The 23,476-nt window shown below is 40.1% G+C and overlaps 1 long non-coding RNA gene across 1 annotated transcript in view; it reads left to right on the forward strand.

The window, feature by feature from the left end:
* Positions 1-23,476, forward strand: part of LOC148187448 (uncharacterized) — a 199,876-nt gene that overhangs the window by 106,099 nt on the left and 70,301 nt on the right. The window contains exon 2 of the long non-coding RNA XR_015778798.1: positions 14,639-14,776. This is a non-coding gene — a long non-coding RNA (uncharacterized LOC148187448). The remainder of the gene's footprint in view (positions 1-14,638; positions 14,777-23,476) is intronic.

The raw sequence follows: 23,476 nt of genomic DNA on the forward strand, positions 1-23,476 counted from the left end.
CTGTTATGTCTGTGGTGTTGTCTCTGTGCGGAATGAGCCGGTTCGATATTCTCGCTCTGTCTCCTCTGAAGCAATAGACAGCTGTCTGTTCTCACAAATTGACTGCAGGTGCTGATGTAATGAAAGCACAGTCGCTCTGGCTTCTGAGGAGAACAGGAGCAGAATTACGCCGAAGCAAAGGTCATATGCAGAAGTGATATAATGTGCACAGCTCAGATGAATACTGCATGCCAAATGCATAAAATTATAAGAGGTTTTACTCCTCTCAGGAAGAATGCTGTTGGGGGAAATTTAAAGTAAGTGAGTTAACGCCATTTTCCCTTATTGATTGCCTTTACCGAATCTGCACCAATCACAGCAGAAGAGATGGAAAGAGAGGAAAGGCACTTACAGAGGAGTTTATGGCTAAAATTGAGTTGTTGCAAAATACCTAAAATCCATCTGTATGCACTTTAATGATGGGAAATACAGAAGTCAGGCCGTTATGTCCAAGGTGAAACGCCTACTCCTGCATAATGCATCGGCTCTGCTCTTGGTTTGGCAACAATCGCTCCTATAAATATCGACCCCATACTATTCTAATACACTGTAATGAATGAGAATAAGGCGTCCTTCGAAGTGCCTACTCTGAGACGGACCCTCCACATTAACTAACATGTGACATATAGTGGTATGGGCATGTTGTCCCCTGTACAGCATGTGCACTTTGTCACAAGAGTTTTGAAATCAATCAGCCCGTGTGAGTTATTCACAGTCCAACATCAAAAAGGCATTACTTATCTAAGGCTTTTAATTTCCAATCCATCTGTCAAGCCGGTTGAAATATGGAATCTCATTACTTTGAACAAGTGGGGAGGGGGACAACATAAATCATTTTATTTTCATCTTACCCTGACAGAGTCTGTTTAGAACTGGACCCAGGGAGAAATGGCAGAGAAAGTGAGGAGTTGGAGAGTGAAAGTGACAATCAGAAAAAGAGAGAGAGAGATCTAAAGTGACACCTGGGGGGACACAGAGAGAGGGAGAAGAAATTACAGCATTTTTTATATCTGTCTTCTCCAACCCCTGCAAAAGTATGATGAGATGATTCAAGAAATATCTAGTTCAACCTGCAAATAGCAAGTTATTTTTTTGAAAATGTATTGAAGAATATGAATCCAATAAGTGGGGTGTTTGACATAATTGAGCCACTTTTCAATTCTCATTATTATCCTCTGTATTCTTTGAATTCAAGGAAACAGAGTCCAGGGAATAAGCAAACATGTCTTAAAGATATTGTCAGACTTCGGCAGATTTAGTGGCATCCAGCGGTGAGCATTGCAGATTGCAACCAGTGTAAACTTCTCCCAGTTAGTAATTCCCACAGTGTTCATTCTTCAGGACGTTTTTACCAGGAGCTATATAATCTGTAGAGGTCTCTCCCTCTCCTAAACAAAGGGACCAGGAGATTTAAACTGATAGAAACTCTGAATTAAGCAGTGTCATTTTACATGTCAGTATTGCTTCACTCTTTGGCATGTCGGAGAGGGGCCACTTGCCCAGCACCTGCTAATATGTGCTCACCTTTTTTCTCCGATAAGTTAGCGTGTGCTCACCTCAGCTGTGATCCATATGCTCAGGAGATTTTAACCATTAACCAAATTATCTGCAGAGGTGACTTCAAACAATCAGACCTGGTGACTAAAACTGGTAAAAAAAAGAAAAAAGAAATTCTAAGGTAAGAAAATCACAAGGATTCTTATTTCCAGGTGATTATACACTAAAGAAAACAGACTTTTGTATTATATATTACATTTCTGCCAATATATCCCTCTAAATTCTATGCATTGGATATTTAAAGAACATAAAGATAAAGGGAGAATAATGTGAACGGGCCAGTATTTATCAAGACATGTAGTCATTTATATACCCTATATGGATTTTGTTCTTTTCGTTTATTCATTATTATTATTATTATTTTGAAAACATTCCTTTTTTCTTTTCTTTTGTGTGTCTTTTTTCCCTGATGAATTCTTTACAATCTGTGTTTTTTTTTGTTAACTATGTCAAACAATAAAAACGCTGTTAATAAAAAACACATATTTTGTCATACAGCACAGCAATATTCCTGCTCTGAGAGGCTCAGAGGGCCACTTTTTGACTAATTATTCACGTCACCCTGGGAGGGATTGAGACACAAATTGAGTGTAGTGCCCCTTTAAATCCATCACTGTACCATAGTCTAATAATTCATGTCTATTATAGACCCTCTAAATTATTAATTGGCCAAGATAATGAAAATATGCTAATTAGAGAATTGCTATCGAAAAAGAATGCATAACACTCCTCAGCCATCATAATTAGGATAAGTAATTATTTAAGCATTACTTTGTGAAGTTGAGTTATTAGGGCCTGTCAGGTTTTTGTAAAAGATCAGAACACCAAACTGTGTTTGATTGAAGGCGGCATTTTTGATGGCTCATTTTAAGGAAATACAGTCCCGACAGGTTTCTGAATGTTTGACTGAACCTTGTAAAAAAATATTGCCTACGAGGAAAATCCATAATGCTGTCACAGGCAAGAATGCAGAGACGTTATGTCTATGTGGGCAAACAGAATTGAGCCCTGTCGTCCTGTACAGGCTCTGGTAGTATAGATTTTTTTTAAGATTATTTGAAACACAGCCCAAAGAGTGAAACAGCACTTGTTCCCAAACTGTCGCCCTTCACTCAGCTGCTTCTGATTAAGCAAAGGAAACCCTTCAATCCCTCTCCCTCAGTTCGCTCTTTTTTCTTCTTTCTTTTTCTTCGTGTTTCTTTCACGATGGGGCCACTGAGCCATTTCCAACAGAGAACTATTCTGAAAGTTTATCAACAGCTCCTAGTCAATCCGTTCCTCCTTCTTTGTGCTCTCTTCTCCGGGGTCCCTTTCCTTCTTCCTCCCCCTCGGGGCCCGCTAGAAAGGAGAGCTCTGTCATGGCCCTGTGGAGAGAAAATGGCGGAATTCATCCCATGCTGTGTCAGTGATAACACTCCCGAGCGTGACACATCCCGCCTCAGATTACAAGCAGAGGATTCATTCCTTACATTCTCCTTGTCACCTCGCCTTCAATGCCGGCATTAAGCAATTTGCCATAGAATAATGGGCTCTATCAAGGAAGAGGCCCTGCCTGGAAAAGACTGGCTGTTTGTGCAGCCATCATGTTACAGGAATGACATTCAATGTTGCTAGCATGCATAGGGTTTGTAAACAGAAATGTATACGCCAATGCACGCACCAGGGCCGATAAAACAAAGCATGTCACATTGAACATACATCCACACACAGCCCTGCTATTGTAATCACTTCCTAGAGTGAGAAACAGAGCATGGACTCTATATCCAAAATCGGCAATAGATAACATGGCAGCCTTGGCCTCAAATGCGATTCTATAAGTGACCCAGATTACAATAAATGACACTAACTATGAGTTATCAGCTGATCTGTGAACCCCCCGCCGGATGCACTGCAGTAGCTGTAGCCAGAGAGAGAATAGTGCTGACTAATGTCTCTCTCTGTGTGCCTGGCTGGTGCCAGAGCTGATGTAACTCTGCCAGGAAGCAGTCTGTTAACAGATATTGGAGTCGCAGCAATTGCCAGCCAAGACTGAGTCACTCGATTCTTCAATGGGCTTTTTTTTTTTTTTTTTTTACATTCAAGATCCACTGTATGAAGATAAAATTTCCAGTCACCATCTAATGAATGATGTCATTTGTAAGATAGCATGTGGTATGTCATATATCTCAATGAAGGCGGCATATACGTAACATGAGTCTTACATGATGGGTTCGCCGATTCAGTGAGAGATCAACAGAGCTGCTGCTTCTTTTAACAAGATAGACTTTGAAAGACCTTTATAAGAAAAGACAAAAACATGCTGCATTCAACAACAGCTTCCAGTAATATGGCGGCACTGTTTGGAAGGTCTGCAAAGAAGTCACTTGACTGACAGACTTTCTATATATTTTTTATTGTTTGTCGTTGGCATGGTTGCAAGGTTGGCAATGATTGTTAGTAAACATCATACTTGCTGTACACCAACATGTTATAGCATTGTCACTCTGAGCATTTATCTAAATGCAGCCTCACAGAGCCACTAGCATGACTGTAAACTCTTACGCACATTTAGAAGAAAACAGCCCTACTTAAATCTGATCCTTGTGTACAGGGATCCTCAAAATCAACTGAAAACGCTGTAGTATGGATGTCAGTCCAGTAGTTGGCGGTGTAACTTTGTGATTACACACCAAAGAACACCAAGCGCATGCGAGTATTGCGGCCATGATGGCACCGTTCCCACAGGATCTGCACATTGCCAGTTTACATGGCGACAGAAGAGGTTGTGTTTTTAAAAGATCACACTCTGGAAACCGGTTTCAAAAGTTTGCGTTTTCAGTCCCCCAAAACATAGTTGTCATGCGAACAAAAGGCCAACAAAAGTTTAACGTTCCATTGCTCTGTAAGTGGCTTCTCAATCTGATTAATTTGTCCACCCAGGACTCCAATATTGACAATGAGCAAATTATGCTGATGAAATAAAGTAAATTGAATGTTCAGGAAGTGCTACCTGTTGGTAAGACTAAACCAAACCATGCCATATTGTATCCTAGCTCGATACTTATAGCTACTACATCATTCAGCCTCCTCTCATCCTTCCAGACAACCAGTTCAAGCTTCATAATGAAGCAATTCACACTTTTATTTCTTGTTCCATTCCTTTCATTTTAATACCAGCACCACTTGCCACCTTCCTTTCCTGCTACAGCACTCTGCTTAACAACGATGACCCTCGCTGACCTCGACACAACCTCACCGTCTTTCTCTGAGTAGCTAATGGCCAGCAGGCCTCATCTCTCTATTGACCCTTTGCCCATACTGAGGTGAATTATGGCACCTGAGCGGTGGTCTAATGCGGCGGGTCCTGACACGGAGACATCAGTCCAGAAGGGCCGGCCCAGGCAGACTAATGATGCGGACATTGGTAAATGACTGGCAATGGTGGAGAGACGGAGACAGACAGGGAGAGAGAGAGAGCAAGAGGGGTTATTAGGGCTGATTGCCTCATCATCGTGTAGGGAAAACAGGCAGAGAGGAGTTCATTTCTCCAGGGTTACTTTGTTTCTGCCTGACTTCATCCCAGGCACTGATCAATGAATTGATTATGGACTTGATATGAGAGCTGATTGCGATTCTGGCAGATACCAATACTGCTGCTGACTAGCTGATGTAAGTCTTTTTGAAGTAATGTCTCACCTTATCCATTATTCTCATTTTGTTTGCACTGCGCAGATAAAGTGTCGCCCGAGAAAGGTCTTTGAAGGACAGTTTTAACAGGTCCGGTCGTGTTTTTAATTTGAAAGAAATTAGATTTTGCATCACGCTCTCTGAAGGCAAATAGTGTTTGTTTGTGTGTGTTTATTGGCTGCACAGGTCCCTCTGTCTCAATCACAGGCTGGTGTAGATTCCCTGCAGGGTAGACTGCATACACAACATGCTTTCCCTCTGGAGTCTGGACACATTCTGCCTCCTGCTGTCAGGTTGAGCAGACCCACCTCCCTTCACCTTCACCCCCCCATCCCTCTCCTCTTTCCTCCTTCTCCCTTCACCCCCTCTTTTCCCTGGCCTGAGACACAGAGGACGTGCGATGACAGAGGTGTCAGCACGGGTCACGGTGATCCTCTCCTGCCGTTTTGTTCCCACTGGTCCGGGAGTCGATACATTCCTCCCCGTTCTTGGTCCCCATCAATCTGCTCTCTGTGTTCTCAGGATCCACATTCCTGCCCATCAAGAGCTCCCACTGTCCGGCCGTACAGGAGTCTGGTTACACCGGGCTACTATCGGAGAGAAGCCTGTGTGAATGTTTCGCGCGCTAATCCTTCATCTATTCTTCCAGTCATCCAGATTAGTCATTGTGTGTGTAACTGTCTCTCTTTTTCTCTCCCTACTTATCTGTTGCCCCTTTCTGGTTAGTGTGTGTCTCGCTGTCTCATGCCCTTCCTCACAGTCTCTATACCTACCAGGCCGAGCTTAATCTTCAACATATATGTACTCCATAGGTGTCGTGTAGTCAAGGTTCAAAATGACTACTTGCCAGGGGCTAAATCGCAGTAATATTTGTCTTCTGAGGATAAATCAATAAAGGTCACTTAACACGCTCCTCTGTAACTTTTTCCACACAACACTGCCGATCTTCCAAATCTATTGCAGCATTATCGTTTTTATAATTTAAAACACTGCTTTCATCACAAGACTTTAGCAGCAAAACAAGGGTACACATGTTGTTACCTGAAAGCTGTAAAAGATTGCAGTATAGGATAAAACGTGTACAAGACATCTACCCATCTATGACCTCAGATTCTGTTCAGGGTCACAGCTGCTTCATTGAGCTTATCCCAGCATGCATTAGAGCAGATGTACTAAAGTTGCCAATCTCTCACAGGATTCACATATAGACAGACAAACAAATTCGCACTTATATTCACACCTACGGGCAATTTAGAGTTTCCACTTCACCTAACCTGGATGTCTTTGGACAGGCTGTTTGCACAGCTTCCACTGTGAAACCCTGAGAGGAGCTAACTCGACGAGGGTGGTCGACAGAAGGACACTGTGCTCTCTGTTTGATATGTTCTCTGTATCAAATAGGCTGTTGATTAGCTTCCTGCTTTGCTGGATCCATAGATGAACAGAGCTTCTGCGTGTGAACCCTTATGTTTCCTCCACTGTATGGATGTTAAATAATTTAATATAACTTACAAATCAACATCACATGACTAAGTAAATATTTATTGTAAGTAAATGACTCAACTTGTTGAGCCAATTCTTTTATAAATATACATTTATCAGTGTTTTTTTATTTATTTATTTTTTTTAATAGCAGTGGGCAGGCTTTGAGTTTGCATGCCATTGACTCACTCTGCAATGCTTAATGAAATGCACGGTTTAGATTCGTTGAGTGGCATCATGTGTGATGATGTAACACATGCAGTTGTGTTGTCCTCAATGCTATGCAGGTTAAAGTAGAAATGCTTTGTCAAAAGTAATAATTCCCAATTATTGATATGGGTATAAATCACAAGTTTCATCATGATAGGATATTATATTAATTCTTTTTACAACAATATATTTGCTGATATCACAAAGTATGCTACAATATTATTTCAGTTTGATTCGATTCAGGGGCTTGTGAACCATATGAGACAATATCAGTAAATATTCTCATTGTCTTTTTCTTCACTGCTTACGGTTATCTGCCTGGCGCTAGGCTGCTAGCATTATTTAAATGTTAGGGAAAGATGTGAGCTTGGACGGAAGTGGTTACATCGACGTGCCATGGGGATTTTAACTTTAAAGGTGTGTTTGAAAGTTGTCAATATATATCACTTTGCATCATTAATATTAGATTGTTAATCATTCAACCAATACATAGATCCAGCTGGATGGGTTGTTACAACCATAATCATTTATAGGTTAGAGGTCTTTGTTAGCAAATAGTCTCTTATAATAGGGACTTTGCAAAAACTAATTCAGTGTTGTCTCTTTATTTCTGTATGTTATTATATGGAGATTGTATTTGCTACCGTCAGTCTTGCCAGACATGGAGAGGGATGGCAAATCAATAAGAGGTTATGTTAAAGATGTTGTTTATAGTAACAGACACACAGAGAATAATCACTATATACATCAATCATACAATTCCCTTCTCCTTTATGAGGTGTAACAAGTTTGGCAACTTAATTGATTCGGTTCGGTCTTATCAAAACTTTGGTTCGAGCCATGGAGTGCAGCCGTTTTGAGCTTAAATGCTCTGATAAATCCACTTTGCACTACCTTTTCAGCACCATACTGCCTAGAGACAAAGTTAGCAACTAGCAGGTGGATATAGTGCAGCGTTTAGCAGTTAACGGGCTAAATATTTTCCAGAAAAGTTGGTGGAGACCAAAAACAGAGGTAAAAGGAGAGTAGATATTTGACTTCCATTCATCTGGTGGCCAGAAACACGTATCCAAATGAAAGTTAAATATGACCACATTATCTACAATAACAATATAAGTTGAACTGTCAGAGGAAGTTGTTGAACTTGTCGCCCTCAGCACTAACTTTTCATACTTCACAAAGTTATTGTTGGGAAAACACTGTACTCTGCATTACTATATAAGTGCAGTTACACCTAATGTGACAGCGTTGTATTTTCAGCATAACAATATTTTTCCAAGTTCAGTGATTTTGAACCGCCTAGTTTCAGCAGGAGGCAGTGAACATGTTTTATGCATAGATAGAGTCTACATGTCTGCAGCTGTCCTAAAGTTTTATTTAACTTCCATTCTTTTTTGCTCCGAGTCTTTCCAATATTACAGCCTTGCACAGTATCTCCTCGCTCCGGGCAATATTAGCGACAGTCTGACAGACGGTATTAAACAAGAAAGCTAAAATCCGATTCTTTCCTCCCCATGAGTGTTCACTTTGCTAAAGTTCTCATTACCTGAGGGAGACAAGGGGCGAGAGAAGTCTCATTTTAGCAAGATTTCAGAAGCCAGGTACCCAGACCTTATATCTTTATATTCAATGCTTCAGATGCAATCTCCTCCACACCCTCTTCTCTTGGTTATGAAGTAACCCCTGCCAAACACATTGGCTTTTCTCCCTTGGCTAATCTCACATCATCACATCAGGCCTGTTGTATTGATTTCTGGGGAAAGTAGTCCTAAATTGCTCTTCCTTTGTCAATCTGAGGCTTGTTACCAGGCAACAGGATGACCCCCGTCCTTCCCTTCTGCACTCCCCTAAAAACACACACACACACACACATGCTCAATTACACTCTTGACACAGTGCCAAAAATGCAATTGGAGAGTATGTGCCCCTTCTTATGTGAGATATGAAACTGTGCTGGTGACAAATATGTTTCAGCACATGCAAACACCAAATTAATGTTTTTTATTAAAGGTATAAAATTACTAAAAAAAAAACTCTTGCGTAAAACCCTTTTCCTTCTGATTTGTGTTTAATCCCGTGAAGCCTGAACCATGAAATATGAGAATTCACATTTTTTTAAACTGATGTGTTTATGGTGTAAAACATATTTTGAATTTTTTTTTTACATATGTGCAAATCATTTTGTGTCATATTTGATACATCAGGCTTTATGGTGATTAATTGATCACAAAACATGTCTTTAAAAAAATCAAACAAAAAAAAAAAACCCCAAACAAATATATCAGTTTTTTTTTTCAATTGGATCACTTATAGGAACCTTTTTGCCACGTTTACAGTACATTGTGTTTGGCAAAAAAACCCAAGTTTTTGTCCGTATTTAGACAAAGAGAGACTTTATATTTCCCTCAGCAGACATTATCAGAAAAACCATCCACCCTCTGAATAGCCAAGGCTTTACTTTGGAACTGTAAAGTTTCATTAGGTTGTGATTAACTCAGAGGTTACAATAGTTCATTTTCTACAGTGTGGTCAAGATTGAATACAACAAGTTTTTCAGGGAAGTATTTTTAATATGGATGACATGGAGGTCACAGAAAGTTGTGTATCAAATATGATACAAATTGTGTTATAGAGTTTAAGAGACATTTCACTAGAAAACATCAGCAGTAACATCAGCTAAAGCAGTGCGATTAGAATACCCAAAACATGCATGGCCTCCTAATTTTGATTTAGAACGTGTTGCAGCGACTTTGTGGCATTTTGATGAATGATGAGAATAATGTGGGATTTTCACTTAGAAACAGTGTAGTGTGTGTAATGATTTAATAGCGCGAATGCTGCGCTGGAGGCCATTTGGTTAAATATTGTGTTTCACATTAAAAGCGACGACTGTCAAGCCAAATTCCTGACAAGAATTTCAGCAAAGATAAATTGTCGCCGGCTTCTTGATAGATTGGCCAAATATTCAGATACAATTATTCAAATACAATTCTTCATATTAATCACATTTGGACAACGCTCCTCTACTCTCAGCGCTCATTTTTCATTTGTAACTGCTCAAACCCCTTCAATCAAAGTGGGAATAATTTCTCTCCAATTCGAATATTCAATCTGGAATACACCACATAGATGCGCACACTGGAGCAGACATACATTCACAATCTCAAAGGGGTGGAACAGCATCGGTAGCTCAGGGGGGGGATTAAATTGTGGACCACCTGCTTCTGTCACCTGGGACATATTTTACATGATTGAGCCAAATGCTTGAGATTGGACACACATGACAACATTCAGGGAGCCGAGCCGGATAAGACTGCGCATTTTTTGGCAAAAAATGTGTGCAATATTTGTGTCTTCTTTATGCCTTTTACGCCAATAAGTTATTCCAAACAAACAGACAAGTGATGGATAGGGATTGAGGTTTTAATGAGAAAAAGACAGACAGAAGCGGAAATGAAACACTGGTTGCCCATACAAATTACTGTAATAACCATATCTACATTAAAGCTTTGTAATAACTTATACAGCATTGCTTTATTGAGGTGGGGAGGGGGAGAAAAAAAGAAAATAAATGCCTATCTGCAGTGTTTCTGAATTAATATCTCATTATGGTTCCGCATCATCATTTTTTGGTCTCATTTTAAAAAGGCAGGGGATTACACACTAATTACATATTGCATGGTGGGGAATGTCTTCACTGGTGATGAATAAAAGTCCAACTGCTCATGGGGAAGCGTTCTATCCCACCGAAGGGGGAAATGCCGCTTCTTATCAATCAAGTTTGCTTCACAGTAAAGAGGATAATGAATCGGAGTAAGACCTCTTGATCCCCGTCATCTCTGTTTATTTGTCACTATCTCAAGCTTCTTGTTAGTCATTTTATGTTAAAAAAACATCCCTTAGGAGCTAAGATATACCAGTGTGAATGATATTCCCATATCACGGGTTTCCATCATAATTTGGTCAAACTTGAAACAAATTTCCTCCCTGTGTTCATTAAAAGATTTCTGTATTCATACACATTCACTCACTCCTTCATGTCACAAGGGTTTTATCTCCCTTCCCCTGCACGAATAAAAAAAAAAGAAATCCCTCGCCATCACATCCTTCCACTGATGAAATTGGCTCCTTTTAGAAATGAATCCAAATGTGACTGTGTGTGTGTGTGCGCGCATGTGTGTGTGTGTGCCTGCATCGCAGGGAGGCTGCAGTGATCGCCTCGGGCTGCACTCCTCTGTATGTATCTGATCCAGGCCTAATGAAGCTGAAAGCCTGGCAGTTGTGAGGAGCATCTGCAGAGCCACAGAGTGATGGGCATCTCATTCTGCCGCCGTGTCCCAGGGGGGCCACACACATCTGAGGACCCTGCCTGCTGTTTGCACGGTGACTCGGTGCCCCTGTGTACCCGCGCTGCAGAAGGTCATGCCACATATGCTGTGGATGCCATCTGGAAGGTGTGCTTGACTGCTACAGAGGCCTCTTGTGCTACCCTGGACTGGTGATATAACAGGCTCAGAGGCTGACCAAATACATGTTTTTGGAAAATTAAACCAAGTTTTTTTTTTTTAAACGTTATTTGTTTACACAGATTCCTCCACATGTGATCCAACGTGAATAATCACATTGATCCTAGTGGCTATCTGTATTCACTGTCTTATCGCAGACAGATATCACTATAGAAACAGGGACACCTTAAGAGGAGAAAGTAATCTTATTTACATTACAGTTGATGTAATGTTAACTAGAGCTGTACCAGACTCAGAATTATGCCAGTCAAATCAGATGTGGCTGTGCCATACGAATATTTGATAATTTGTTTTGTTTTTTTTGTGTAAAGTTTGAATGGGCTCCGTGGGACATTCACTGTGACAGTGGCATTCAGGTCACATAGTAAACAAGCTAACAACGGGTCATAAATGTGCATCTTTTTCCATCACTAGATATCAATCAAAAGCCAGAGCCTGTATCATAGTTAGTTGCTGCAAACTGTAAATTCACCACTTCTAAGCAGAATGGCATTCCTCTCCCCTCCTCTGTGCTGCTGCCTGCATGTCTGCAACTCCCTGTACCAAAGAGTAGCATGAAAGTCAGAGTGGCAAGTGACCATGTTTGGATGAGAGGCTGACGCTGTGGACGAGGGAGTGGTGGATCTGACTCACAGCCTGTGGTGATGCCTTGCACACAGTGTGTCATTCAAGCGCCTCTGTGTAACTTTAAGCTTTAATCAAAAGTAAATGGGTGAGTGATTAAAAAGAATCCACCCCTTGTACAGTTGTCTTGAACACTGAAATTAGATACAGAGATCAAAACTGTTTTTAGGCTGTAAACACTTTTATTTCTGCTGTAAAGTTGGACATGTTAACGTAGGGAACTGTGGGGATTGACATTCTTTTGGAGTCAGCCTCAAGTGGCCATTCAGTGAACTGCAGTTTCTGGCACTTCTGCAGTGGCTTCATTTTTCAGCCTCAGTGGTTGCTGCTTGTTTTTGATCCTCTTTTGTGGCACAACAGCAACGTCAGTTGTGGTCTCTCTCTGTTGGTTTTTTTTCTCCCTTTTCTCCTCTTTTTTTTAATAGGCTTATTCATTACACAATATTGCAGTTTTTGCTCTTATTCTAAATATGACGGTATTCCTACTAAGCTGTTTACATGGCTAATGAAAATGAATATTCCACTAATACATCTAGTTACGTGCAACCATGCATACTCCGATTAAACTGCCTTAACATGTGATTTATCACGTCAGAGTATGGAAAAGTTTGTTGCTTGTACAGTTTGCCTGCTTTGCATTAAAACATGACTTTTCTCAATGTTATCCACCAGCAGTGGACCTCCCTCTTTTATTCCTTTTTTACCAAATTCTGGAAAGGTCAGATTTTTGATATTTGTGCTTTTCCAAAAACCTGTTGATATCCAAGTCTTTCATAAAGTTCAAAAGTTGGCATGTTTGTCCTTACAACCAGAAATGTGGGCTTTTCCTTTGAACATGTATCTCTCCCCCATTTCTGCAAAATGTTGGCTAGTTTGCGTACAATGTATCCATGACAAAGCTAACTGTAAACAGAGAAGAGGCCATGTGTTGCAAACTGTGGTTAAAACAAGAACAATTGAGACAATTGATCTGAATGTGCTGCAAAAATGTCCCAAGACTGCTACTAAACCCAAAAATACTGACATATTCCATGTCTTATTTGTAAAATGCTTTGTTTGAAAAAATAATGCCATATTCAGAAAAATAGAGGAATATTACCATGCATGTAAACGTAGCCACAGACACTTTCCAATTTCCACAATCTGGAGGTGATTAAATTACAAGCATTAATATGGCAAGTGAGTCCAATGCAACAGGGTCTGAACCGCTTTACCCCCATACATCTAAATATAGATTTAATACCAGTGGCTGTTTTTTTCATCAGTGGCCAGAAATGCTTACAGTGCAATCTGCAGCTCCCTCTCGTTCTCTTGCTGTGCATATAAACATCAAAATACTTGTCTCCTCTTTCTCTGTCTCTCTCTGTAATGAGTAGAGCGGGGAAGAATGAATGTCTGACCATTTGCTTTTCGAGCTACATTAACCACAGAGCCAAGAAGAGATGCTCCTTGGCAGATTTCATAACAGTGGTGTAATAAAAAAGGGACCTCTAACCAGTAGTGTACTGCAGCGGAGGCATTTAGGCAAAATGACTAACTGATAGGCCTCTCCTTTCTTGGCTTTTCTCACTACTCTACCTCGACTAAAGCTTCATTTTCTGGCAACTCTACAGTGGTCCTTTGTTGCTCATCTGTATCGCCGTAATAATGAGCACTCGTGTTTCCAGATAGGTGAGAGAGAGGACAGATGTATCAAGAAACGGGAGAGATCTTTATAGTCAGATGTTGGCATGTTATTGGATGAGAGAGGGAAGGCTGCCTCGACTAAACCGACAGGCGTCACCCGGGACAAGCGGTGATGTGTTCGCTCCATCCTGACACGCTGCAAACATCTTGCTGTGAATGCTGTGCCAGGAAGCTTTAACATCAGTGTGTTGCTCACTCAATTCTCGTGTCAATTAGTTTAGATTACCTCATAGGAAATCAAATTACCGCCCTGATGTGAAGGTATTATTTATCAAAATTTGCACACTTGCAACACAGTGAATTCATAATAGATCTGGTGAAAACTGCCTCGTGTCTCCTTTCAAACCGCCGTATTCCTGTGGTCTCTCTGCTTAGTCTGCAGACAGCCGGTGGTTCTGTTTGTCTCTGTGCAGCTTCCATAGGGTATATTGAGTGTGTCTGACCCACTGTCTTTTATGGAACGTCTTCCAGTGGTTCCTAATTACCTTTGGTTTTATGGTCAGACCTGTGTCAGTCCCCCGCTCAATTTGTTTCTGTGAAATATGGCTTGGCCTTGGGTTCAAGTAGGGGAGAAAACACAGCGCATTGATTAATCAAGGCACGCAGGTTCAACCTCTGTTCTCCGAGAAGTCAATTCAATGACATGTTTTCACCTGGGGCACATTCCAGAAGTCTGAAGTTGCTTCCTCCCCTTAATTAATTTCCTTATATCTTTCCTTCATCTCTCTACCTCTCTTCTCCCCTTTCCTTGAAGTACCTCATTATACTGAAGAATCTTTATTCAAAAAAAATTAAAAAAGTAAATTATGCAAGCGGACAAATTGTGAATGCTTTGCTTGTCCTTGCAGTGGCAGTGTATGCAGTGTGAGCAAGAGAGGACACAAGGAAAGAGATTTGAGACTCGCCCCAGAACTGCAGGACAGATGATGTTTCAGTGCAGTCTGGAAGTGGTGCCCTGAGAGGACGGCAGAGCATTGTTATATGCGGTAAGCAGACAGTAAACACAATATGTTTTGCTATAGATGTGGAAATTACAGGCCTGGTTGACTTTTACTGTCTTATGCTAACCACTTAACTGCTTTGCATTGTTGTTGCACACAAAAATGGTATTGCTTTACAACCTAAAGTGTCACACACTTTACTGTTATTCTGAAAAACAAAAGAAACAGGCTGCAGGAAGGACATTTTACTTTGTAACTTTCTGTGTGTGATTTGAGAGCACAGAGTATAATGATCAAATGAAAATAAAACTGATACGCTCCATGCATTGGTAACAACAACCAAATGATATGGAGAGAGTTCATAGAATTTAAAAGTGAAAACATTTGGGGGAGCAATTTTACCCTGCAAGGTTATCTAAATGCCTTCGATGTCTCCTCAGTTTGGTTTATTAGGGAAGTATCTAGCTTACCATGAGCAGTGAGACAATTACAAAGACAATTTCACGGGGAGGGTTTCTATAATCATCAATGCATGCTGGGAGCCCATATCAGAGTAAGTTTCATTTGGACTGAAGAGAATTCGTTTCGTAGCTTATAACTCACAATGCAGCCATTAAGCAACTGCACTCAATCAGAGATTTTGAAAAGAGAGAAATAAAGTGAGAATGAAAATGTGAAAACAACATGCAAATTAAAGCTTTTGAGCTCAAGTAAATGAGCGACTTAAATGATTTATCCAGTGCATATTAAGTGCTGCCTTTTAAGTATGCATTTTTGAGTCTCCGGACCTAATACAAAAACCAAATCCGTAATACTTATTAAATATTTCTTCCAGAACAACCACAGAGCAATATACCGTAATCCATGCAAAAGAGAATGTCACAAATGTTTGTTAAAGGAATACTTCAACCCCTAAAATGAAATTTTTTATATCAATTACTCACTCTGTTACCTTACATTTGTAAGGAAGAAAGTAGAAACAAGAAAGACAGAAAACATTGTTTTTCTCACCTGCCACGACGATGAATGAAGTATCCAAAAACAGAAAAAATGCACAATGAATTTAAGTCATAGGGGTCCATGTTTAACATTAGTATAACTTTATCAAAACATCTATGAAAAACTCTCGCTCTGCAAAATCCCTGCTTTTGTGTGTGTGTGTGTGTTTGTGTGTGTGTGTGTGTGTGTGTATGTTAGAGACAGACACATACACAAACAAACAAAATGCTGAAGCGAGTCTCATGTCTCATATATTCGATTTATTGCCCACCCCTAGCAGTTTTCTTCACAAATTCAACATACATGGGGTGAATAATTGATACACAAATCATAATTTCTTGGGTTAAATATTCCTTTAACTCCACGTTCTAAACTTTACTTAAAGTGAGCACAGTTCTGCATCAAGAGAGGCTAAGCAGGTTTTTTTTGAGTGACGGTTCAGAGAGAAACTGGAGTTGGCCGACACCGGGCCAGTTACAGTAATCCCCATTATGCATGCTTACATCAGGCTGCAGTGTTGTTTTGATGAAAACATAACAAGTCATAATGAATGGAAATGAATGTATGTTTGTGGGATCAAAATAGCACATAATTACACTATTACCCCTGACGATACAGGTATGCCCCCCATCTAACACCACAAACATCAAGGTCTCTCCAGCAAATATTTCCTTGAGGTTAGTTTGTAAACAAATTAAATTCATTAAAGGGGGATGACTGGAGGTAAACACCAACATGCTTGCGTGTTGCTTGTAGTCCACATAGGCCATGAATTTTCCCTGCTGCGGTAAATATAATGCAATTCAAGACAACACCAATGGACTTAACGCGTAGCAGGTGATCTTACATTAAAGCTAGATGATGCATAGTACTGATTATCATCGGTTTAAATGAGGATGCATTTCCCCTAAGCTTAGAGTTTATTGTGTTTAGAATATCACTGCGTTAATGATGGTTTATGATGAATGAGTTTGTGCCATGCCTTGATGGACATGGCTATTAGGGCTAAAAGGAGATGGGACCCACACCCACAGGAGCCACAGCAATTAGTTTCAGCCAGATCAGAGGGTGCTGGCATAATGACCTGTTTCTGGCAGCTTATTCTATTCCTGATCTCTAATCATGGACGCCAATGGCATCTTTCTCTGTCTCTCTCTATTTCTCTCTGCCTCTCCCTCCTGGTCTGAGGATAGGAATTAATGAAATAATAAAGACTAATGCGAATGTCGCGGGCCGAGTGACCACTCACACGTGGCTCTCTTGCTTTAGCGAGTACAATTACACAGTAAGTTTGATCGGTGGTGATAGACAAAACAGCAGGGGCTCATAAATATGGATGGAGAGTCTGAGAAAATAAATTAACAGGGCCTGGCCTCTCGGCTGCCCCACTTAGACTGTCAATTACGGACCTGACAGGAGCCTTGTGAAAGAGCCACACAAGGATGACACACACACACACACGCACGCACGCACGCACGCACGCACACACACACACACACACACACACACACACACACACACACACACACACACACACACAGAGTCATTAAACTGTGCATTTGAGACCATTCTGAAGCCATACAGCAGTCACCTGCTTCATTATCAGCAGACAGAGTTCATGCTTTATGACATGTATCAAGAGCTTACAGTTATTGAGTAGTGTCAGCCGCTGCACCAAATCCAATGCTGGGGTTGATTCAGGAAAAAAAGTGACAGAAATACTCATTTTCCCATAATGTAAGATTTTTATATATTTTTTTTAAACTTAAAGCATATTTCTCGCTTGTTTCGATGAGCCAGGGGCAAAAATAAAACCTGCATTTTTAAACAGGTACAGTGAGGAGCGTTGCACCTTTTTTGAACAGGGTCACTGTTTTTACATGTTTTATTTTGCCTCTATTTAAATGTGACAGTGAATTAAATTATGTATGCTGAGAAGATGAACACATTACAAGAGGGCAAAGAGTGGAAGGACAAACAGGCAGGAATTCAAGTCCCATTTGGACCACGCCTGTGCGCGTGTCTTCTGTATTCATGTTCTGTGTGAAAGGGTCAGCCCTGCAGTTTTGATACTAGCAATAAGTCACCCTCTGACCTAAAAAGGCTGGCCTAAAGCCAATTTACGGGGACTTGCAGAAAGAACAAGCATACATTGGTCAATATATCAATATAATTTGATGTGTTAATGCAGTTTAGTTGCTCATGTTTATTTAAATGATGTGGGTTGTTATTTGCGACTGCTTTATATCATTAAGTCTATGATATACGTTTATTTACTGCGTCTATGGAGCCATGCATTTTGTGTGTGCATGTTTCTCCATATTAAAATGGTTAGACAGAAGTGGCAGGGGTCACGGTTGGGGGTGTAAAGAAGCAGGCTAGGAGGAGTGATATAGATATTGATTTTTTCTTAAAGACCCTGATGTTCCACAAATATCAGCTGCCATAATAATCTAAAAGCAATAACATTTCTCTTGCCAACATTCCTTTTTTTATAAGGAGCCAGAATGTCTGCGTGGATTATCCTCGACCTGCACTGATAGGAGAGGTTTGGGGTTACAGGGTGCAGCCCGTCTCAAAACATAGTTCCACTTTTGATGGAATATCCAAGCTCTCATTTACCTCAGGGGTCGAAGTCGGATTCTGTTGACAATGTCCAAGGAAAGAAAACACAGCCGTTAGCTACTACAAGTAAGAAAATAATTTGCTTCTAAGCGTTTGAATAATGAATCTCACGTTACCTGTGAGGATTTTGGGCTCTGAATAAGCAGTCAGGTGCGTGAACAAACCAGCCACCAGAGCATTACACAGCACGCAAAGCAAATGCATATCGACTCTTGGCATCGAACAGATGGTAACTTTTAATTTTCTTCAGAATACCTAGGTGGCCGTGTAAGTTAAGGAAGAAAAAGATTTTTTTTTTTTAAATCTATTAATAGTATGCACATTTAAAAGATGATTTGTTTTAACAACAGTGTGTAAAGAAAGTATAAGAGGAGAGATTTGGCCTGACAAAAGTAGAAGAGAGGTGAGTTTTTACTTCTTATGGAGAAAGAAAATGTTCTGTTTTCTTTGCTACTTGGAATGTCAGTTGCAGTTAGTTTTGGTTTCCCTGACAGACATTAACTACCAACTAACTGGTCAGTTTTTAAGAAAAAAAAAAAAGCGAAATGACAGGATATACAAAAAGCACTTTTCCTTCAGCTTGGCACTCCATTGACTCACTGAGCTTTAGCGCCGCATTTCAAAGCACTATCCATTCCGAGGTGGTGAAATTTGAAGTTTTGCGATGTAAATGTCTGAAGTTTTATTTTCTGTTGGCTTTGCTGACACATGCAGAAACATAGTGCCCGATGCCCACCCTCCAGGTTACCTGTTAGCATTAGTCTTGGCCACTCTGCACTGTGCACCAAGCTGACGGTTGGCTCTCAATTGGGCCAACGGTGAGTGTCTGTTGCCCTAGTCTCTGTGGTGCGTCCCATGTTGTTGGCCCTGGTTGGCTTCCTTTCACCGATTCAGCATGAATCATGAATCAGCATAAGTCAGTGTCGGAGACAGTGGAGCCCATTGGTGAATGAAATCAGTCTGATTAGTGTTTCTGCTCAGCATACAAGAAGAGAAACAAAAGTGTGTAAAGTAAAAAAAGAGGAGTGAGATTGAAATACTCTGGTTTATGAGGTTTTTCTTTTTTTTCTTTGGCCATTGAGCTCCTCAGCAGAAACGTTCCTGATGGTTTGTGGTACTGGTTGATGGTGTGTGGTGAATATACTTTGTTTCTGCAATACTGGATTTCGTTCTTTATGTGCTACCTGGTTAACTAGTGCCGTGACAGTCTTCAGGTTTGCCCTTTTGAATGATGAGGACACTCTGCAGCCGTCTGCTCGTATGGAGAGTTATTTCCTCCCATGCACGCGCAGAACATTCCTGCTAGTTGATTGTCAGTTGTAGCCATTGCAATGTGTTCATGTGAAACTTTTTGGCTGAGACACAGGCAACGTGAGACAACAACACATTATTCGGCTTCATCGCCGCTAGTTCTTTGAAGTCGGTTTGGTGTGTCTGGGCCTTAAGTCTTACTTAGCAAGACCTATATCCACAGCACTAGAGAAGTGTCTGGAAGCAAGCTTTATAGTTCTTCTACTGTGGGAAAATGTTCTTGTTTGTTTGTATTTATTAAAACCAGTCGCAGTTGTCTTGGGTGGGGCCAAGCCCAGGATGCAGCAACTCGCCCATGCAACAGTCGCCATGGCTGTTACCTTCCTTTATCAATGAGATGATCAGACAAAAATTTGAAAAATTTGATCTCACCTTCAAATGGCATTTTCTGTGCAAATATTGAATTATTCTCTTGCCTTTCTTCTTCTTCTCTGCACTGTAAAATGTATGTCATTAGTTATTCACTAATATTAATTAATAATACAATAATTAAATCAAGAATTTCCACTCATAGACAAACATGCTCCTGTATTTGTTCCAGCAGAGGGTCACACAGTAGAACCAATGCTTAGTATTGCTGTTGTGACAAACTGGAATCAATTGAAAAGCCCCAAACATAAACTTCAACCCGAAATGGTGTTGGAGGCAGATTCAGACATGTGCCTCACAGCAAGTGAAGTGATTTCAGTTTAGTCTGGGTGCATTCTGTGATCAGCAGACAGTTTCTGTGTTGGTCTTTGTTGTCACCGAGGGGAGAGAGATCAGCGCCTGCCAATAGAAATGAAAGCATTAGAGATGGATTGAAAAGCTGCGACGCTCTGCCAATTCTCCATGATCATTAACTCATTGACAATTTTGTCAGCAAATTATGCGTAGTCTGCGTCAGGTTTCCAGGCAATTTCCTTGTGAGCCATCAACTTGTTTACCCACCAGTTAAAGCAGTTCAAACACACTGTGAGGGGAAATCTTTATGCTTTGGTTGCTACATTACTGAGAACTGTCCATACCTTTACACGCATTTACACTTTTATCTTGTATTGTGAGTCCACTAAAGGTCTTGGAAAAAAGATTGCTGAAGTCCATATTGGATACTGAGGACTATTAGTCTGGAAGACAGCGATGTTGACGATGCGCCGTATTGATTGTGCCACCTAGAATAAGTTGCCATAACAGGATCATATTGATCAGAATCATTGATGGTATACAGTATGTTTCACTGCCCTGTGGACAAATTCAATTATATTGATGAAAGCACATTGAGAGGATCAAGTGTATACCTATACCATACTGCATGAAGGAGGGATGGAAGAATGCAATACAGCCGATTAATTAAGTTAAGTTACACACATACACACACACACCAGTGTAGATTGCCTGCACACAAGTGGTGGCTTACAGCAGTGTTTACCAAGATTTTTTTTTTTTTAAGGAACCCCTTTTCTCTCATTGAGTAAACTGACGACCCCCCTGACTCACCTATGAACTGGATCTCTTTTTCTCTTGTGGGAACATTTTGTACAATTATCTGTGTAGATACTTATGTATGTATGTATGTATATATATGAACAATTGTCATTCCTGACCATTGGCCATTTTTCTACAGGCTTGTCAGTTTTTATCTGCGTATTTTTCTCATGCAGGATTAGGCTGTTTAGTAGAGAGTGAAGGCTATAGGTCAGTAGTTTCCTGTCAGGTCTTCACCATGCCCTTAACCTGTAAGATTTTTTTAAATGTAATATATTCAATAATAATCTAACCCAGGGGTCTTCAACATTTTTCTGGCCAAGCACCCTTTAGTTAAAAGAGAGACAGAGCGGGGACTTCCTACTATATATATTCTTTAAAATTAAGTTGTATATTAAACTGGGCCAACAATACCATGTAGGTTGGCCTTAAGTGTTTTATATAAACATACTTTTTTATGTTGCATACATCGTACATGGTGCTAATGAAATAATAATTTTAGATAAATTTGTATATTTATATATTTTATGGTTAAACGTACATGTGGAGGGCACCGAGAAATCTTACGCTTATCTATATGAGTAGATGGCTACCTAATATATCTAAAATCCACTTTTACAACGAAAAGTTGTTGCAAAATCAAAATATGTTAGAATAGGTCAATGTGTATTTTCAGACAGATTTTAATTTATGAAAAAAAAGAACTTGAACAAAAAATAATGCCAAGCAATAATTTGGTGGTCCCCCTGCAGTAACTCTTATGACCCTCTCGGGGCCATGTACCATTGTTAAACAGGATCAAAACTTTAATACTTATTAATTTAATTATCTTCTCCAATATGAATCAAAAGCTGAGATGTAGTCTCTCTGCATATATGTATATATATATATATATATATCCAAAAAGGTTTTTGTACTCCCCTTAAAATTAAAAAGGCCTTGTGAAAATTTGGCGACCCCAAATTGTGGTCGAGGTTGGGAACCTGTGGCTTAGAAGACTAACATTTTAAAAAAAAAAAATTTTAAAGAGATGCAAACCACATGAATGTACTATAAATCTGCTGCATGTTCTTAATGTCCCCTTATGACTTCTACATATATTTGAGGAATTATTTCTGTGTCTGCAAAAGAAACAGAGAGCATGCAAATTTAAATAACTACAAAAGCTCCAGCGTGTGTTTGAATGGATGGGCAGATGGACAGATTTTAGTAGCTGTAACTAAAGGATAGATTAGTGCTTAATCTTGTTGTAGGGTTTCTTCTTTCACTCAGAATCATTCCAGGAAACAAGAGCAGATTTGAAATCCATCCAAATCTAATTAAAACACTCGGTACAAAGGACTGTGCTTTTTTGACAGTTTGATTGGAGGGATGAGAGGCATGGTGAGGGAGGGCCTATACTGTAACCATTTCACAGGAGGCTCCATGCCGTGTTGTTCTTTGGAGGGGGTGCCTTTTGTTGTTACTGGAGACAGATAGGCATTCCTGATAAATGTGAAAATGTGTCAAAACTCAGGAGGGAAGCCGGGAAAGTACCAGAGGTAAATTTGGCCTACTTGGGCATCATTACAGCTATTGTGTGACTGTCAGTAAGTTCACCCACATTGTACTGTAGTTTTTGCTGATGCAGTACCTGCTCAGTAAATTACATTTTCTTTAGTGTTGCTATGCAGTCTACTTTTGTCTATTTTTTTTAAATCAAGTGAAAAAAAAATCTCTTTTATGTTCTTTTTTTTTTTTAAAGGTCCAGTGTGTAAGATTTAGGGGGATTTAGTGGCATATAGCAGAGAGGATTGCAGATTTCAACCAGCTAATTTTAAAATTAACTTCTCCCAGTTAGAATACCTTTAGTGTTCTTTGTTCAGGAAGTTTTTAGAACTTAATTATTCGCAGAGGTCTATTCCTTTCAGTTTCATGTTGTTTTTTTAAAAAAAAATCTGTGTTTTCCTGACACTGAATGCCACAGACGGGCTTCTGACAACAGTGATGGCCCTGTCTTGAGCTAGTGTCTGGTTTGTCCATTCTGGGCTACTGTAGAAACATGGCGTTAAACCATGGCGATCTCCATAAATGAGGACTGCTCCCTTTGTAGATATAAATGTCTCATTCTGAGCTTACAAAAACACAACAATTATTATTTTCAGGTGATTATACGCTAAAGAAAATATTCTCATATTCGATTTCTGCTAATATATCCCCCTAAGTCCTACACACCGGACAGTTTTCTTTGTTTGTTTGTTTGTTTGTTTCACTTTTTAAGAATCTTTTAAAAAATAAAACCTTAGCACAGCATCTGACGCAACCACTGTTGAACTGCAGACTCCTAAATAACTGGGCATGAAGCCA

The sequence above is a fragment of the Plectropomus leopardus genome, chromosome 14 (assembly GCF_026936395.1).
Source record: "Plectropomus leopardus strain MGB_pleo_1.0 chromosome 14, ASM2693639v1, whole genome shotgun sequence".
NCBI classification, from domain to species: domain Eukaryota; kingdom Metazoa; phylum Chordata; class Actinopteri; order Perciformes; family Serranidae; genus Plectropomus; species Plectropomus leopardus.